Raw genomic sequence first — 7,605 nt, 5'->3', positions numbered from 1 at the left:
TGTTCACTCTGATATATTCATGTGAACAGCCAAGGGACCTTTTGGAAGATGAGCATGGCAGTTTTTTCTAGGCGAAAATTTTACATAATTTTGAATCATTGCCTATTAAAACCCCCTTCCCAACAGTTGGGCTTAATGAAAATGATACCAATGGAAAGCTTAGCTTCTCTAGTTTACAGGGATACCAATACATTTGTGTTCGCTCAAATATTGAGCGTGCTATGGACCAAGATATTTATTAATGGGCAGAACCTTGATTTTACATGGCGGCCATCTTGAAATCCATCATGACAACGTGGCCCCTACTAGTGCTGTGACAAACTGTCAAAAAGGGCTTTAGTTTTTGAGATACCCCTACCGGAGGTAGAACAAAACACAAGCATGTTTTTCCTCATCTCTAAGGTCTCCCATATGTGAAATGGATTCTTGTATACAAATATTTTACTGCAAAACTTGTTAAATTGATAGATATGGTTATACACCCCCAAAGGAAAAAACAACCAAAATATAGCCTGGCCGTATGGGAGTTGAGACATATAAACTCATGTAGATTAATAATACAAGCTCCAAGAGCTTTCAAACTTGACATGCTAGCAGTCAGACAGTTGCTTAACCTAATAGAAAAACCTGGATGTGAATATCTTTATGCATGTAGGAAATATATACCTATGTACACATACTTAAAATAAGCGGAAATGTAAAAAATGAATATCTATGCAGAATGTTCTCATTTACTTTGTAGTAGCTCTGCCATGGATTGTCATAGAAACACAGATGAGGGCTTTTTCAGAAAGGTGTGGTTGTGCTGAATCCAGCAATACCACATGTGTAAATATAGCATGCATGGTCAGGGAGTTACATCAGTAAATGTATGAGGTGTCCTAAATGAAAGAAAATGAAACATTGACATAATGAAGTCTTCAGTCCAAAGCCCATTATCAGTGGTGAGAAGCATGTTGACAAATTCAATGTTACTGCAGTGCAAAGTAAAGTCACTTGAGGTAATGTTCTGGTCTATAATGTTAATATATTTATGATACATTTAATAAATTATACATTTCATATGAGACATTTTATGATACTTCATATGGAAACAAAGATCCAATTGAATCAGGTTGAAATTTAAATAGAACACCTTTATTTCAATCTACTGCGTTCTGAGCCCCCTGCTGTATTCAGTGTACACACATGACTGTGTGGCCAGGTTCAGCTCCAACTCCATAGTGAAGTTTGCGGACAACACGTGGTGGTGGGGCTGATCTCGGACAACGACGAGAAGGCCTATCGGGAGGAGGTTGATGAACTGGCACGCTGGTGCCGGGATAACAGCCTACTCCTGAACATTGGTAAAACCAAAGAGCTGATCATGGATTTTAGGAGAATACAGCAGGGGACACACACGTCACTGCGGATAAATGGGGCTATCGTGGACAGGGTGAGCAGTTTCATGTACCTGGGAGTCCACATCACAGAGGACCTGACATGGTCAACACACATAGATTCTGTGGTGAAAAAGGCGAAACAGCGCCTCTATCACCTGAGACAGTTAAGGAAGTTCAGAGTATCAGGGAAGATACTCCACTCCTTCTATTCCGGGGCTGTAGAGAGCATTCTGACTGGAAACATCACTGCCTGGTTTGGAAACAGCATGGCACAGGACAGGAAGGCCCTCCAGAGAGTGGTGCGCTCAGCAGAGCGTACTACGGGTATTGCACTACCACCCCTGCAGGACTTATATAACAGGAGGTGCAAATCCAGAGCCTGCAGAACAGTGGAGGCTGCTGACCAAATTTTTAGGTGAAGCACAAATTATTATATTATATTATATATTAAATATATATTATATATTATATATTATAATATATATATATATATATATATATATATATATATATATATATATATATATATATATATATATATATATATATATATATATATATATATATATATATATATATATATATATATATTATATTTTTAAAACATTCCCCACTGTGTGTCAGTGGTCAGTGGACACAGATGAAAACATATTAACATTAGGTGACAGCGGACCTGACCAGATGAAAACATATTAGGTGACAGCGCACCTGACCAGATGAAATCATATTAGGTGACAGCGCACCTGACCAGATGGAATCATATTAGGTGACAGCGCACCTGACCAGATCAAAACATATTAGGTGACAGCGCACCTGATCAGATCAAAACATATTAGGTGACAGCGCACCTGACCAGATCAAAACATATTAGGTGAAGGACGGTGACAAGGAAGCCACAGACTCATACCCCCCCGACACTCAACTAACCACCTCAGACAGTCCTTCATACCAGTGGCCATCAGGCTCCACAACAGTGGGCAGGGACTGCTGCCAGACATCGACCTAGAACTAATAGGAACCCAAGTAGGACAATAACACTACCTTATGCATACTGCACCTTATGTGGATACTGTGATACTGTGAATAATGAATAATGTATATTTCAGTTAGTTAGATAGTAAATTATAACACTACCTTATGCATACTACATCTTATGTGACACTGTGAAAATATATTTCCGTTAGTTAGATAGTAAATTATATTGACCTATTTGTTTACACTGCTTGTGTTGTTTTCACTACCTGTACCCCCCCTTCCCCCATGCTGCTATGATGCCTGAATTTCCCCAAGGGGATCAATAAAGGAATATCTTATCTTATCTTAAAAGGAAAGATGAAATTACCTACCTGGGTTCCATCCTATAGAGGCAAATCTTTCCTGTATAAAACTAAGTCAACCAACGAACTAGATTCCTGTACCGGATCTCCTCTCTGGTAAACAAGAATACCTTGAAGACTCTAACAGGAGCACTCATTCAAGGGTACTATGACTATGCTTGCACCTCATGGTACCAAAGCACCTCAAAGGCACCAAAAACAAGATTACAAACATCACAAAACAAACTGGTCAGACTACTGCTTGACCTTACTCCTAAAACCCACCTCACCCCTGCCCACTTTCACAACCTAGGATGGCTTAGAGTAGACGACAGAGTACAGCAACTTGCAATGGGCCTGGTCTACAAGATACACTACACCACTAAGATACCCATGTGCATGTCGAAATACTTCCCAAAGGTCAGTGAATACCACGACCACAACACCAGAGGGAGTTCCACAAATCATGTTCAACCCAGATAAAATAATTTAAAAAGTAAAAAAAAAAGTACAGAATACTTTTATACAAAATGCTTCTTTCTGTTACATTTTGTATAAACGTATTCTGTACTTCTGTATGACAACTAATAAAGAAACTTGAGAAACTTGAGATTGGCCCGAGCTAAACCTAACCTCCGAACCTGCAGCTGGACCCGTTTTGACTGTGCGATGCAGCAATCTCTGATTGGATTTTCAAGGCTGCCAATCATTCATCCTCTGTGTATTATTGGATTGTCAAGGCTGTCAATCATTCAATCCCCCATTCAATGGCAAGAGTTTAACTGCACAGACCGTGCTTAGATTAAGTTAATAGCCTATTTTGATTGGCTATTATTTATTATTTATTTAAATTGGGTCAACCTGTGAAGATAGGCCTGCTCAGAGCTGTCAATTTTGGCCATTTTTGAAGAAAAAAAAATTCACTGGCATTTTTTACAGAGGAAAACATTTCTAATAAAAAAATAATAATAATAATAATTAAAAAAAAATTAAATGTAAATTAATAATAATTATGAATTATGAGTGAATTTGTGTTTCACGTGTTGTCATAGAGAAACCTCCACTGCTGCAGAATAATGAAAGACCCCCACCACCCCAACAACAGCCTGTTCAAGCTGCTGCGGTCAGGCAAGCGCCTACGTACACACGCTACAAGCATAGAGAGACTCGGTTCAGCTTCTTCCCCCAGGCCATCAGAACACCCACTCACAAGTACACACACACACACACACACACACACAGGAAAGAACAGATGTGGTTCTTGTATAGTATAGTTTAGATATAGTAAGTAAAACATAATGACGGAGTTAAAATTGAATATTGTATAGTAGTGTACATAGGAACCAGTGCCTTCTCAGGAATTTAGCATGTCTATTTTTATCATGCACATCTTATGTCTTACCTGTTTTTTTTCTATGTCTATTTTATTATTGTATTATTGCACAATCGATGCGGGCATGACCACCCACATTTCACTGTATGCCCTGGTATGTATGTGACAAATAAACCTCTTGATTCTTGATTCTAGCAGTAGCAACACATCACTGTCACTCATCCACATTATCATCAGTGACAAAATGGATCATATTTGGGCAGTCAGGGAAAGAGCAAGAGCAAAACTCAGTGCAAGTCAAGCCCACTGAAAGACATTGGCATTTGCTGGCATCATTGCAGTTTCCATCTTTACAGTACAGGTGGGTGATGTCTCGAACTTCCTTAGGTGCCGGTGCTTTCTGGAAAACTAACAGGTTCAATGGACCCATCTTCTCTGAGCCTCCACCCTCTACCAACTGGGTTCCAGAGAAGAGGCTTGGCCAGATGGCTGTGACGCCACACTGCTGTTTGGTACAAGGCTCTCAACACATGTTGCTGGAAGGCATCTTCTGTTGGGGGTAGATTTGCAGCCGATTAATCTGTGGTAGATGCTAGTGTGTACCTCAGCTCATCCACGTCCATTCTCCATTTTCTTTTGGCCATACAGGAGCAGGGCATACTGTGTTCTTTGAAGAGATTCTCTGTGGCCCTGTATTGGTTATGTAGTTGCTGACAAAGCTCCATAGAGCAGCCTTTTTCCCACTGATCCTCAGGTATTTCCTGTAGTTAGGAACAGTTGATTGGCCTGTGATAATATGTGTTGGTCTGCTGGTTTGGATGGTGCCTCTTCTTTGCCTTTCAAGGTTTTTGATTCAGTGCTGATGGTCATATCTGTCAAACACTATAACAACGCAGTTGATGCCTTCCTTTCCCATTAACATTGCGATCCTTTTCCAGACACACTCACCCAGATCATTGTATGTCTGAAAGGGCCACAGAGAATCTCTTCAGAGAACACAGTCATCTTGGCAGGTGGCTTTGAAAATGGTGAGGAGGTTAAGATGGTTAGCAAGTCAGGCGTTGACTGCTTGGCAGATCTTTAGTGACCAGGAGGAAGCTGACACAAGATTGGTGTTACATCAATACACCTTGCACAGTCACATTCTCGTCTCATTGTCAAATGTGATGATACAAATGTACTGGTTTTGCTTGTGTACTATTCAAGCAAAGGGATGTTTGGATCCTCAACAGTGTTCATGCACTTTGGACATGGCCCAAAGGAAAGATCCATCGATCAATGATGCCAGCAAATGCCAATATCTTTCAGTGGGCTTGACTTGCACTGAGTATTCTGTACTTCTGTATGACAACTAATAAAGAAACTTGAGTTTTGCTCTTGCTCTTTCCCTGACTGCCCAAATATGATCCATTTAGTCACTGATGATAATGTGGATGAGTGACAGTGATGTGTTGCTAGAATCAAGAATCAAGAGGTTTATTTGTCACATACATACCAGGACGCGTGTTGCTTTTTAACAGCGCAGCAGTGCAAGAATGTGACAATTTGACCATGTGACCGCGGCAACGCGGGAGAGCGGCAGTGCGGAAATAGGCTGTCTCTAAGACAAACTCTAACCTTAACCAGCTCCTTAACAGCGCCTAAACTTAACCGTTCTAACCTTAACCAACTCCGAAACAATGCCTAACCTTAACCTTAACCATGCCTAACCTTAACCATAGAAAGAATATTGCCATTCTCTAAGACAAACTCTAACCTTAACCAGCTCCTTAACAGCGCCTAAACTTAACCGTTCTAACCTTAACCAACTCCGAAACAATGCCTAACCTTAACCTTAACCTTAACCATGCCTAACCTTAACCGGCGAAAGAATACACGTTAAAAAAAAAATCACGTTTAAAAAAAAAATGTCATGGGATTCGAACTCGTCAACAACGAACCGCAGGACCGCAGGACCGCTGCTCTGCCAGGTGAGCTGAAGCGCCGAATGAAAATCATGGCGCCGGTTACATAATTCCGCTCGCGCTCTGCCGCTCCGCTCGCTCTGCCGCTCCGCTCGCTCTGCCGCTCTGCTCTGCGGTTGCCGCGCCTGCCGCGGGGCATGGCGCAGCCAAGCAGGGAAAACGCGGAAGCAAAAGCAGCACTGCTGCGCTGTTATTAAGCAATAGGCTACCAGGACATACAGTGAAATGCGGGTAGTCATGCAATAATTTGCAATAATAAAATAGACAGAAAAAAACAGGTAAGACATAAGATGTACATGATAAAAATAGACATGCTAAATTCCTGAGAAGGCACTGGTTCCTATGTACACTACTATACAATATACAATTTTAACTCTGTCATTATGTTTTACTTACTATATCTAAACTATCTGTTAAATGGTAAATGACTGCTTTTTTATATAGCGCTTTTATCCAAAGCGTTTTACAATTTGTTACTCACATTTTACCTATTCACTCACATTCACACCGACGGCGGAGGCAACCATGCAAAGTGCCAACCTGCTCATCGGGAGCAATTAGGGGTTAAGTGTCTTGCTCAAGGACACATCGACATGCTGCCCGCGAGGAGCGGGAATCGAACCGGGAACCTCTGGATTGCCAGATGACTGCTCTACCTCCCGAGCCACTGTCGCCCACCTGTTCTTTCCTTAAAGTGACTTTTATATTCTTCATTCCTTTAAAGTGACTTTTCCATTTTGTTTAAAGTGATTGTTTAAAGCGGTTGCAGCATGTGTGTTGTGTGTGCTCATGTGTACTTGTGAGTGGAGAGTTCAGTGTTCTGATGGCCTGGGGGAAGAAGCTGAGCCGGAGTCTCTCTGTGCTCGTAGCGTGTGTACGTAGGCGCTTGCCTGACCGCAGCAGCTTGAACAGGCTGTTGTTGGGGTGATGGGGGTCTTTCATTATTCTGCAGGCTCTGCATTTGCACCTCCTGTTATATAAGTCCTGCAGGGGTGGTAGTGCAATACCCGTAGTACGCTCTGCTGAGCGCACCACTCTCTGGAGGGCCTTCCTGTCTGTGCCGTGCTGTTTCCAAACCAGGCAGTGATGCCTGAATTTCCCAAGGGGATCAATAAAGGAATATCTTATCTTATCTTATGTTCCAGTCAGAATGCTACAGCCCCGAATAGAAGGAGTGGAGTATCTTCCCGATACTCTGAACTTCCTTAACTGTCTCAGGTGATAGAGGCGCTGTTTCGCCTTTTTCAGCACAGAACTATGTGTTGACCATGTCAGGTCCTCTGTGATGTGGACTCCCAGGTACTTGAAACTGCTCACCCTGTCCCATTTATCCGCAGTGGCGTGTGTGTCACCTGCTGTATTCTCCGAAAATCCACAATCAGCTCTTGGTTTTATCAATGTTCAGGAGTAGGCTGTTATCCCGGCACCAGCATGCCAGTTCATCAACCTCCTCCCGATAGCCTTCTCGTCTTGTTAGAGATGAGCCCCACCCCACGTGTCGTCCGCAAACTTCACTATGGAGTTGGAGCTGAACCTGGCACACAATCATGTGTGTACAGTGAATACAGGCAGAGGGCTCAGAACGCAGTAGATTGAAATAAAGGGTTCTA

This window comes from Notolepis coatsorum (genome assembly GCF_963971535.1).
Source record: "Notolepis coatsorum genome assembly, chromosome: 7".
Lineage (NCBI taxonomy): Eukaryota > Metazoa > Chordata > Actinopteri > Aulopiformes > Paralepididae > Notolepis > Notolepis coatsorum.
Note: the sequence above shows the minus strand (reverse complement) of the source record.